Here is a 13,330-nt window from a genome sequence, read left to right on the forward strand (position 1 = left end):
ATGGTAAAGAACACTGAGCAAGTGTAGAGATGAAAACAGAAACTGTTTATTTCCATAGCATCCCATCATTAGAAAAACAGATAGTCATGACCCACATCATCCAGGAATTTTTAGGTTAGGATAATTGGGTACATTGTTGAATTCGGGATTGTGGAGTCAATGTGAGGAGGAAGAGTGGTCTACAGGGAACTTTGTTTCAGTTGGGCCAGTTCCTTGTCTGTGTTGTTGTGTGTGTTCTGGTGTTACCCCTGATGGGTCGTCCATGGACCAGAGACTTTTTATTAGCAGTAACAGTAGCATTGATTTGACATTCTTCTTAAGAAAAGCTTTCTAATATAACTGTCCCAGAAAATTCTGTTCATGTTAAGTTGCTTTTTCTTTTCTAACATAGAAAGTAAAGAGACCAAATAGATTTAAATAATATGAATTCTGTGTGTTAATCTTCTTTGGATAGGCTTAGGAATGACAGAGCTGGAAATATCCCTGAGGCAGGGAGATAAGGGTCTACAGCCCACTCCCTCCCTAGGTCAAACCAGATACACCCTCTTCTGAGTCTGGGTCCTTGTCTCTCTGGCTCTGGGAGCTCCTCCCTTCCCAGGACAGATTAGAGAACAGATTCTGAGTGGCTGTTCCTTTCATCTCTCCAGGGCTGGTGCTCACAATTCCCAAAACCGGTCAGAAAAATGGGAGCAGAGGACTATGTATCTTAGTGCCTTCATTTCTGTTTTTATCATTAAATCCCGTGCTTCACAAGTCTTTCACTGAGAATCCTGTTTTCCATTCCTGAAGATTGAGCAGTTACTCAAGTAACAAAATAGATATATATGTATACATTATGACATGGTTAAAATAACCTAGCTAATGAACATGTCCATCACCTCAAAGTGTTAGAAATTTTTCATTTTTGATGTTTTAATTTTTGTAAGAACACCTAAGATATACTCCCTTAGCAAATTTCAAATATTAAAAGACACAGAATTATCTGTAGTTACCATGCTGTAGTTCAGATCCCAGATGAGTCATCTTGCATAAGTGAAATTTTGTACTATTTGACCAACACCTCCCACTTCACCATCAGCCACCTCCTGGCATCACATCTCTACTCTGCTTTTAGGAGTTCAGTTTCATTAGATTTCAGATATAATTGAGACAGTGCAGTATTTGCCATTTTGTGTGGCTTATTCCACTTAGCGTAATGTCCTTCATGCTCACCCCCATTGTCCAAATGGAAGGATGTCCTTCTTCTAAGCTGAGTTTTGTATAGATAGATACATATAAAATATATATTTATCTCTGTATCTTGAATGTATATATTTGATATATTTTTGATATGTATATATGTCTTTTTTATACATTTGATATGTATATTTGATATGTATTTTGATATATATAATATATTTATATGATATTTATATTTATATACATATACAGTTTTCTTTAGTCACTACTCCTAGAAACCAGGGAGACTACTCTTCCTATTTGTTAGAATAACTAAAATTGAAAAAAAAATAGAAATTTGTAGCACCAGGGATGCCAAGGTGGCTCAGTTGGTTAAGTGTCTGCCTTCAGCTCAGGTTATGATCCAAAGTCCCACACTGGGTTCCCTGCTCAGCAGAGAGCCTGTTTCTCCTTCTGCCCACCATTGCCCCTGCTTGAGCTCTCTTTTTTTGACAAATGAGTAAAAATAAAATCTTAGGGCGCCGAGGCTCAGTGGGTTAAGCCGCTGCCTTCAGCTCAGGTCATGATCTCAGGGTCCTGGGATCGAGTCCCGCATCGGGCTCTCTGCTCAGCGGGGAGCCTGCTTCCCTCTCTCTCTCTCTCTCTTTCTCTTTCTGCCTGCCTCTCTGCCTACTTGTGATCTCTCTCGGTCAAATAAATAAAAATCTTAAAAAAAAATAAAATCTTTATAAAAAAAATTTACACTATTGTGGAGGAATTAAAACAATCATATTGATGGAGAGTATACATAGTACACGAAAACTCACGTATAAAATCTTTTCTTTCCTCTTAAAAACATGTAAATACAACAATGAAAACTCCCTGAACTTCTCTTCCTTTCTGTATTTTTACATTCATCCATATTTCACTCATACAGAATACAAACATTTCTTGTAATCGACAGGAAAAAAGACAAGGCGGATAGGTGGGGGCCAGTATCTACATCTTCATGGTTATTACAAGACCCCAGTGCCTAGCTCGAAGGATTATATGGGAGTGAAATCGCATCATATATGGGCAGTTGCCAACATGTCGCATATAACCCTTGTCAACACAAAATCAGTGCTCAGTCAACATTGCAGTAATCAATGTGTACACATTGTTTTCCAAATAGAGACTTGCTCAGACATTAGTGCATTCATTAGTCTTCTTTCTGTAAATTTTAAAGTGCTGTGAAAGCATGTGGTCCTTCAGGGTGGTGATGGTGGTCTTTGCTGGGACCAACAGTAAACTCACAACAGTGAAAAGTAAATAGTAAATTACTTCCTGGGAACTTACCAGGAAGTGTTCGTGTTGACATAAGATGGTGGGTATGGGGGCTCAGGTGTGCTGTCCCTGCATTCTCCAGTGTAGCCACAAAACGTGGGTCTCCAGGGGAAGCATCAGCACTAACAAGGAACTTGCGAAAGTTGCCAATTCTGGGATCCCATTCCAAACATGCAGAATCACCAGCTTTTTCTGTGGAACCTGGAACACCAGGTGATTTCTATGCCCATTGAAACGTGAAAGCACATCACTGCTTATCAGCCTGGGTTTACAATAAAGATCCCACGGCGCGTTTTAGTATATGTGCTGCCAAAGCGAGCACTCCACGGCGCGTTTTAAGAACCGCCATCACCTGTGCGCTCTGCCACAGTCAGTCTATGGGTCAGGGGAGAGCATCAGTGCCGCGTTAACTACGTGCTCCAGGTGATTCTCAGGGAGACCAGGGGGAAGCACGAGGATTTAAAGGTATATCTGTGAGAGCTGAGCTGGATTTCTGGTCAAGAGAAGGTAATAGTCTGTTCCGTCTGCAGTTGGAAGGGGCAGGTCAGGGCAGCCCAGGCTCCCCATGCTGTGCCAGGATTTGTGGCTGTCTGTGGGAGGTGAGGACATCTGAAACTGGGAAGGAGAAACACACTTGTAAGTGTCCACTTAGCAGCTTTTTTCTGAATCCTTCCTCTGACAAAGGAGAGGTGGCCTTTTGTGCAGTTTGAGAGCCTTCTGCCTCTGAGCTGATGATAGAGGGTGAAGAGACTGTGCCAAGGACTAAAAGGCTTACAGGTGAGATTTCTTTATATAATCTCACCCGAGAAAGAAACCTGCAACAGAAGGGAGAGGAAGAAATGGCTGTTTCTCAGCTAAATCTTGTTTTGACTTAGCTCAGGACAGTGTTCTCATTTTTTACTGAAATGTCATATATTTAGAATTTGTACACATTTACTTCTCTAGCTCTGGTGGAACTGCCTGCCAAATGCATTTTCCACTACTGTTTATTGTTTAATGATAGTCAAAGTCAGCCCTTTAGGATATTTCTCTTTCATACCTGGGCTGTCTCTCCATTCTCTCCAAAAAGGTTTTCTATGCAGCGTGAATTCCTATCATGAACTCATGATCTGGAACTACTGAAAATATTCACTTTGTTACAAATTAATATGGGGATGAGTTAAAACCCAAGATTCTTACTGGAGGTGGGTCAGATTTCAGGACCCCAGTGAAAGAGGAGAATACATACCATTGAGGTCCTGTCTGGGTGTGGCCCGAGTCTATGGAAACTAGATGAACATAAACAAGCCCCATGGTTATTAGGCCCAGAATAAGCCAAAGTTCGGGGACAGCCTTGCTGTCTAGCTTGCTTCAAAGAAAGACTTACTGGGGTGCCAGGGTGGCTCAGTGGGTTAAAGCCTCTGCCTTTGGCTCAGGTCATGATCCCAGGGTCCTGGGATCAAGCCCCACATCGGGCTCCCTGCTCAGCAGGGAGCCTGCTTCCTGCTCTCTCTCTGCCCCTCTGCCTACTTGTGATCTCTCTGTGTCAAATAAAACCTTAAAAAAAAAAAAACTTTTTGAAATACATTCAAGATTATAGGACACGAGAGCAATCTGTCTTAATTTCATAAAAATACTTTATTTTCACAATTGGAATCGTTATGATTTTTCTTTTTTTTGTAAACAGTATCACAGCAGTAGTAATTCTTTCTGCATGCTTCATGCCCTCGATACCAGTTTGTCTTGTTATAGCTGATGTTAAATTTGTTGACTTGATTCAGGGTTTCTCTGCTGGATGCCCCCAGACATCTAGGGGGCATCCTTTGTTTACTGGATGAAAGCTCTAACCTTTGTTTACTGGAGATCCTGGCCTTTGCAAATAAAAGTTCTAAATTAGTCATGGACCTGTAAGTTTCCATTTTATTCTGTACAATGTCACAAGTATTCTCTCCTTTATTGCTTTTCTTTTTAATTTTCAGCAAAAGGAAACAAGTATAATTACTCTATGTTTACATGTTAAAAATCTGTAGTGTAACTCACCACAAATGACAAATGATGTGATTTTTTTTTTAACATGTGATGTATTATTTGCTTCAGGGGTACAGGTCTGTGAATCACCAGTCCTACACAATTCAGAGCACTCACCATAGCACATACCTCCCAATATCCACCTCCCAGCCACCCTATTCCTTCCTCCATCCTGGTCCCCAGCAACCCTTAGTTTGTTTCCTGAGATTGAGTCTCTAATGGTTTGTCTTCCTCCCCAGTCCCATCTTTCCCTCCCTACCCCTCACAACATGCCCCTCCCAATTCCTCATATCAGAGAGATCATATGATAATTGGCTTTCTCTGACTGACTTATTTCACTTAGCAAAATACCCTCTAGGTCCATCCACAACATTGCAAATGGCAAGATTTCTGGTTTTTTAATGGCTGCATAGTACTCCATTATATACCCACCCCCCAACACACACACACCACATCTTTATCCATTCATATGTCGATGGACAGCTCAGCTCCTTCCACAGTTTGGCTATTGTGGACATTGCTGCTATAAACATTTGGGTACACGTGCCCCTTCAGATCACTACATTTGATTCTTTAGGATAAATACCTAGTAGTGCGATTGCTGGGTTGTAGGGTAGCTCTATTTTCAACTTTTTGAGGAACCTCTGTACTGTTTTCAGTACAGTACAGTGGCAGCTCCAGCTTGCATTCCCACCAACAGTGTAGGAGGGTTCCCCTTTCTCCACATCCTCACCAAATAACCACCTTATTTCAGACAAAATTACCTTTTTAGCCTTCAAAAAAAAAGTATTCCCATTCCTTTTATCTTTCTTACATATCTCCTACTTTTCTACATACAGAGTGTCTTCCCTTATTTCCATCAGTTTCAGTTATACTTAGCAACTTTTGCACTCCTAGAAACCTTAGTCTCCAGTGACAACTAAGTAGTAACCAACTGTCAACTGTCACACCAGAATTCTTTAGATAGCAAATCTGTGAATCAGTTAGGCATGAAGCATGTTTACCCACAGACTCAAATATCCTCTGGTTTTTCCAGTAAGTAAACAGAAGCACAAACCTATGTCCAGTCCTCAAGGCTTTAGCACTTTATCCTATTTGAAAAGACCAAGATGTCCAATGAATTCAATCCCATTTATCATCCAAGCAAAAGTTTGAAGTTTCAGGTTACCAAAAACTTTGATGAAAGCTATCTTAACAATTTCCTATGAAAACTTTGAGACAAGATTAACCATTACATGTGTTTATTGCTAACAAACTGCAACAGAGATAAGATGGCTTCTCTGACCTTCAGTAAACCTCCACAGAATGAAAGTTTCATGTTTACTGCTGATAACTTAGAAGACGAGTCTATCTTAATTAAACAAAAAACTTGTGTTTTTTTTAAATTAAGTACTGAACTCTGTTCTACCTGGGCCCCCCCATTTTCAATTTTTATCTGAGACCAGTGGGGAAATCTGGAGTGGGAGGTATTAAGTCCAGGGGTGCTCTTTGCTCCTTGACAAGGAGGGTAGGAGAAGCCAATGGTGCAGAAGGCACTGAGGATGGTTATTCAGAAGTTCTTCAGGTCTCAGCCCAGGTGCTGCAGAAGCAGGAAGAAGGGCGGGGGAGACCGAAGAGGCAAAGTGCTGTGGGAAGACAGAGAAAGGGTCCCCAGATCTAGAGTCATCAAGTCCAACAGAGGAGCCGTCACCACGTTTTCCAACAAACCAGGGGGAATAGGCAGTCCGTGTCAGGCCAGAGAAGACAGGGAATTCCCCCCCAAAACAAAGGGAGAGCCAAGCCAGCACTGTCTCCTTAGTGTTGAGTAGAACATCTGACGGCCTGACCAGGGAAGCTGAACAGTGAATCGAGGCAGTCTCATCTCAGAGGCTAGGTGATGGTACGGCCCACAACAGGGAATGTCCTTTAGTCCTGACAAATCTGAGTATCACCTCTGGCCCCACCTAAACCACAGAGCTAGCAGCATAGTTTTGGAAAACACATGGGGAACCACAATGTCAATGGACATATATGTGGCAGCCTGTAATCTTACAATGTGAAATTATATCCAAGACGATTGTGGGGGACCTGGGCAGCTCAGTGGTTAGTATCTGCCTTTGGGTCAGGTCATGATCCTGTGGTCCTGGGATCGAGCCCTGCATGGGCTCTCTGCTCAGTAGGGAGTCTGTATCTCCCTCTCCCTTTGCCCCTACCCCCCACCTTGCTGGTGCTTGCTCTAATAAATTAAACAAAATCTTAAAAAAAAAAAAATGACAAATGTTTTAAACCAGAAGTTGCCATGTCCCTGGGATATCTCTAGAAGAAATTACAAAATAGTTGGCTACCTTCAGATGACTGAGAATAAAACCTCTCAAACTTGCCTTCATTCCATTTCAGTAAAGGAAGAAGTACACATACAAGAGAAATTCTGCAGAAGTCGGATGAAAAACTGGACCAGACAGATCACTCCAGTAATCAAATGCACACAGGTATTTGTTTTCCAAGGTTCAATATTCACATTCAAATAGAGAGGACTCAGCATGAAACATGACTTGTGGACTATCTTTTCATGAAAAACAAAATCCAAAATATTCACTAGTATCTGGCACATTCCTCTACATAAAATGTACAATGTATGTCCCACAATTACTAATGCTTTATCTACTGTAATGTATTTAATGTTCTTTTGATTCTATGTGTTAATACTAATACTATTGTCCTTTTATGGACAGAAAGGATTTAGATGAAGGTTTAGTGAGCCGCTTGATATTGGTAGAGTCAGTGTTTAAATACGGATACCCTAAAAATCAACATGGGGAACCCAGGTCAAATGCCTTTCCAGAATGTGACCTGTGTTTGGATTCTCTTTCCACTTTGACACTCAGTGGCTCACCCAGAAGTCTTCACACAGAACTTCCATGAACTGAGACTTCAAACTGAAAATTCCAGGCTACATGACACACATGTAGCCCGAGTGGCTTTCTGGCTGACTACTGAGAACCAGTGACAGAAGTCAGGTGTCCGAGGTAAACACACAGGAATGAGTTCACTTTCACACCTGGAGAAGCAAGACTATACACCTGTGTATCTGACATTTTTTTTTTTTAAAGATTTTATTTATTTGACAGAGATCACAAGTGGGTGGAGGGGCAGACAGAGAGAGAGACAGGAGGAAGCAGGCTCCCTGCAGAGCAGAGAGCCCGATGTGGGACTCGATCCCAGGACCCTGAGATCATGACCTGAGCTAAAGGCAGAGGCTTAACCACCGAGCCACCCAGTGCCCCTCTGACAACATTTTGTATAGCTACTACCTTGCCTGAAGAACACAACTATAAATGTGTCCCCAGACATTGGTTCTCAACATCTTCCCTAGACAGGCACTAGAGATTATGTAAGAAAGGCAAGTTGGGGCAGAGGGGTTGTACCCCAGGACTTCTGACATGGGAATGTGGGGATAGGCACAACAATCCAAGATTTACAGATCCTCCAGGTGATTCTGACTCAGGCTAAATTCGACAACCTCTGCAGGAACTAAGTCACAGGTCAATCCTGAGTTATCCACACACAAGTCACTCTTAGAAGCCCTCTATGCTTGTGGCCATTTTACCATTGTGACACACAAATACAACAACATACACAACACACATTTTCTTTATTCATAAGTGCATTGGACTCTAACAAAGTCTGTCTTGGCTTCCTCCTCTTCCATCTCTCTCTTCTCTCTATGCTCCTTGAGCTTGCTGAGATCACCCCAAATACACTTTAGTTCACATTCCTGAATGAAAGCAATCCAAATTTATGTTAATTAGAACAGAGGTGCCTGGGTGGCTCTATTGGTTAAGCAGCCACTCGGTTTCAGCTAAGGTCATCATCTCAGGGTTCTGGGGTAAAGCCCCAAATAGGGCTCTCATCTCAGCCAGTAGTATGCTTCAGGATTCTCTTTGTACCAACTCACTTGCTCTGCTCTAAAATAAATAAACCTTTGGGGTGCCTGGGTGGCTCAGTGGGTTAAAGCCTCTGTTCTCGGCTCAGATCACTATCCCAGAGTCCTGAGATCGAGTCCCGCATCTGGGTCTCTGCTTCAGTGGGGAGCCTGTTTCTCCCTCTCTCTCTCTGCCTACTTGTGATCTCTGTCAAATAAATAAATAAGTAAATAAATAAATAATCTTAAAAAAAAATAAAGTGGAGCTCCTGTGTGCTCTGTTGGTTCACCATCCAACTCTAAGTTTCAACTGAAGTCAGGATCCAAGGGTTGTGAATATAATCACAATGCCTGGGGGTGGACAATACCAGAGAGCAGAAATGGAAAAATCAGGATACCCAAGGGTATCTAACATATTTTATAAGACCTGAGTGTCTACCTACTCTCTGCATACATAACAGAAAGCATACATTATCTTTTGTATATGTACCCATCAACCTTTTCATTATATAGCTGACCACAAAACAAAGGTACTGAAAAATGAATTATCTTCAATTGATGCAACATTAAATATGACTGTAACATGCTAACCAAGTCCTCTTTTCTCTCAGGTCGGGAGGAGTAGAGGGACAGCACGGGCTGTGAAACAACCTACGGACAGGTAGCCCAAAAACTGGGTAGGCTGTTTGTTTAAAGCAGAAATGGTCCCTATGGTGACAGGTGACCTGCTTCTCAATCAATGCCTTGCACATAGCTCAAAGCACAGGACTAGACTCATCATGGGGCTGAGTGGAAGTTCCTGCCAACCTCCGGTCAGCTTCCTTGGAAGGTCGCACATCTACACTAGAAGAGATCTGTGTTGGGGTTATATTCCTGGGATACCAATGCTCTGTGGAACTACAACACACACCTTGCTCGTTCTAATTAGTTGCACCCAGAAGCCTTTCTTCATCTTCCACATCTACTCAGTCATGTGATATCTTCAAACTATGTACACAATACTGAAATCCTCCAATATCCCCCCCACACACATCACTCCATGAATCTGAGCCTGGAAAAGTACAGTTATCTCGGTCATCCAACAGCAACTGGTCCTCAGGAGCACCAGGGAATTCTCAGTCATGAGAAGAACACTTGACTTCCCAGAAAAACACCACAATTCCCAAGAACACATCTCTGTCACATGTGCTCCTCATGAGCAGCTTCCTAAGGCCTTGCAGTGACCAAAGAACTTCCTCATATTTCAAGAGTTCTCCATATCTGATTTTCATAGGATTTAACCTCCTCTCAAGCTGTGTCATCATGTTTTATTGCTCCTCCCAACTCTCAAAGTACTAGTACCTAAATTAATCCTGTTCCCATTGATGGCATTTTTCCTATACTTCTAATGAAGTGGTGACAACACTGTATTTAAATCTCAGTTATGGCCTCAAATGATCCTGTTACCAACCTTTTACTACTGAAGTGGAAAATTCTAAGCTACTCCTAAGGACCTGCAAGGCTCTGCAAGGTTTAGATGGGAGGGGGAGAGCAGTGACAGTGGGCTTTCCAGAACACAGGAATGAAGATCCGTTTTGATACCTACATCATTGGAATGGAGATGAAGAGACAAAAGACATGAGATGATTCAGAAGGAAAACAAATAAAATTTGACCACCTGGGTGGTTCAGTGGGTTAAGCCTCTGCCTTTGACTCAGGTCATGATCTCAGGGTCCTGGGATTGAGCCCTGCATTGGGCTCTCTGCTCAGTGGGGAGCCTCTCTCTCTGTGTCTGCCTCTCTGCCTACTTGTGATCTCACTCTCTATCAAATAAATAAATAAAATCTTAAAAAAAAAAAGAAAACAAGTAAAACTTATCTTTCTAGATTCAGAGTCAATAGTGTAGCACTGGACAGGCCACGCTCCAATGAAGACTTCATGCCAGTGATTCGGCTTAGACATGTTTCATGTCTTACCTTGGGGGCATCATCACTACTAATAGAGGACTGATTCTTTCCTGAGGTGTAATATCTACTCAGCAACAGAATACACATTCTTCTTGTGTACACATGGAACATTCTCCAGAACAGTTCACACACTGGGTCAAAAATGGGTTTTGAATGGTACAGAAAAAATGGGATTATTCCCTGCATTTTCCAGGCCACATTGCTTTATTTTACTTTTTCAAGATTTTATTTATTTGACAGACAGAGATCACAGGTAGGCAGAGAGGCAAGCAGAGAGAGAGAGGGGAAAGCAGTCTCCCCACTGAGCAGAGAGCCCCATGAGGGGCTCAATCCCAGGACCCTGAGATCATGATCTGAGCCGAAGGCAGAGGCTTAACCCACTGAGCCACCCAGGTGCTCCAGGCCACATTGCTTTAAAATTGAACTCAATGATGAGAAAATTTGTAAGGAAAACAAATAAATGGAGGTTCAGGAAAATCCTACTAAAGAATGAATGGGTTAACCAGGAAATTAAAGAAGAATTTTTTTTTTAAAGATTTTATTTATTTATTTGACAGAAGAGATCACAAGTAGACAAAGAGGCAGGCAGAGAGGGAGAGAGGGAATCAGGCTCCCTGCCGAGCAAAGAGCCTGATGCGGGACTCGATCCCAGGACCCTGAGATCATGACCTGAGCCGAAGGCAGCGGCTTAACCCACTGAGCCACCCAGGCGCCCAAGAAGAATTTTTTTTTAAAGATTTTATTTATTTATTTGACAGAGAGAGAGATCACAAGCAGACAGAGAGGCAGGCAGAGAGAGAGGGGGAAGCAGGCTCCCAGTCGAGCAGAGAGCCCAATGTGGGGCTCGATCCCAAGACCCTGAGATCATGACCTGAGCCGAAGGCAGAGGCCCAACCCACTGAGCCACCCAGGTGCCCCAAAGAAGAATTTTTAAAAATACATGGAAACAAATGAAAATGAAAGCATGACTGTTTAGGACATGTGGGATGCACCAAGGGCAGCCCTAAGAGGGAAGTATAGAGCAATACAAGCCTTTCTCAAGAAAAAGACAAATCTCAAATACGTAATCTAACCTTTCATCTAAAGGAACTGGAAAAACAATGACCAGCAAATAAAGCCTAAATCCAGCAGAAGAAGAGAAATAATAAAGATCTGAGCACAAATCAATGAAATAGAAATAAACCCACAGTAGAACAGATCGACAAATCTAAGAACTGTAACTTTGAAGGAATTATTGTCTGATAAACTTGATAAACCCCTAGGAGACTTACGAGAAAGAGGACCCAAATAAAATCATGAATGAAAAATGAGAGATCATAACCAACACTGGAGAAATAGCTACAATTATAAAATATTGTGAGTAATAATATACCAACAAATTAAGAAATCTAGAAGAAAAATGGATGTATTCCTCGAAAACTCTACCTACCAAAACTGAAGCAGGAAGAAATAGAAACCCAGAGAGACCCATAACCAGCAAATAAGTTGAAGCAGTAGTCAACAATCTCCCAACAAAAAAGAGTCCAGGGTTGGATGGCTTCACAGTGGAATTCTATCAAACAATTCAAGGAGAATTAGTAACCATTCTTCTGAAAATGTTTTAAAAAGTAGATGTGGGGGGCGCCTGGGTGGCTCAGTGGTTAAGCCTCTGCCTTTGGCCCAGGTCATGATCTCAAGGTCCTGGGATCGAGCCCCAAATCAGGCTCTCTGCTCAGCAGGGAGCCTGCTTCCCCCTCTCTCTCTGCCTGCCTCTCTGCCTACTTGTGATCTCTCTCTCTGTGTCAAATAAATAATAAAAATCTTAAAAAAAAAAAAGTAGATGTGGAAGGAAAACTCATGAACTCATTCTATGACATTACTCTGATTCTAAAACCAGAAAAAGACCCCACTGAAAAGGAGAATTACAAATCAATATCCCTGATGAACATGGATGCAAAAACTCTCACCAAGGGCGCCTGGGTGGCTCAGTGGGTTAAGCCTCTGCCTTTGACCCAGGTCATGATTTCAGGATCCCAGAATTGAGTCCCGCATTGGGCTCTCTGCTCGGCAGGGAGCTTGCTTCCTCCTCTCTCTCTTTCTGCCTGCCTCTCTGCCTACTTGTGATCTCTGTCAAATAAGTAAATAATCAAATCTTAAAAAAAAAAAAAAAACCTCCCATGAAGATACTAACAATATGATCCAAAAATACATTAAAAGGATTATTCACGGAGGAGTCAAGATGGCGGAGAAGTAGCAGGCTGAGACTACTTCGGGTAGCGGGAGATCAGCTAAATAGCTTATCTAAAGATTGCAAACACCTACAAATCCAACGGGAGATTGAAGAGAAGAAGAACAGCAATTCCAGAAACAGAAAATCAACCACTTTCTGCAAGGTAGGACTGGCGGAGAAGTGAATCCAAAGCGATGGGAAGATAGACCGCGGGGGGAGGGGCCGGCTGCCGGCGAGCGGCGGAGCAACGGAGCAAAATCAGGACTTTTAAAAGTCTGTTCCGCTGAGGGACATCGCTCCAGAGGCTTAACTGGGGTGAAGCCCAGGCGGGGTCAGCGCGGCCTCAGGTCCCGCAGGGTCGCAGAAGGATCGGGGGTGTCTCAGTGTCGCAGAGCTTACCGGTATTAGAACGGGGAAGCCGGCTGCAGAGACAGAGCCGGAGTGACTCTCAGCTCGGGGTTGCCTTGAACCGGTCGCAGGCTCGGTCAGCTCGGAGCGCGGCCGGAGGCCAGGGTGACGGGAGTCATTTGGCACTGTTCTCTGAGGGCGCACTGAGGAGTGGGGCCCCGGGCTCTCGGCTCCTCCGGGCCGGAGACCGGGAGGCCGCCATCTTTATTCCCGTCCTCCGGACTCTACGGAAAGTGCTCAGGGAACAAAAGCTCCCGAAAGCGAACCCGAGCGGATGACTCAGCGCGGCCCCGGGTAAGGGCGGTGCAACTCCGCCTGGGGCAAAGACGCTTGAGAATCACTACAACAGGCCCCTCCCCCAGAAGATCTACGGGA

General features: G+C 43.1%; 1 protein-coding gene across 2 annotated transcripts in view; it reads left to right on the forward strand.

Annotated features, from left to right (window-relative positions):
• The window catches only part of LOC125088865 (zinc finger protein 345-like), a 256,962-nt gene that overhangs the window by 146,471 nt on the left and 97,161 nt on the right, over positions 1–13,330 (forward strand). Inside the window, exon 9 of one of the 2 annotated variants that reach the window (XR_007123801.1) lies at positions 6,868–7,558. The exons of the other annotated variant lie outside the window; for it this stretch is intronic. The gene's annotated coding sequence lies outside the window, so the exon portion shown is untranslated. Of the gene's footprint in view, positions 1–6,867; positions 7,559–13,330 lie in introns of those variants that run through there. 2 annotated transcript variants of the gene reach the window in all.

Source organism: Lutra lutra, chromosome 17 (genome assembly GCF_902655055.1).
Source record: "Lutra lutra chromosome 17, mLutLut1.2, whole genome shotgun sequence".
In the NCBI taxonomy this organism is placed as follows: Eukaryota; Metazoa; Chordata; class Mammalia; order Carnivora; family Mustelidae; genus Lutra; species Lutra lutra.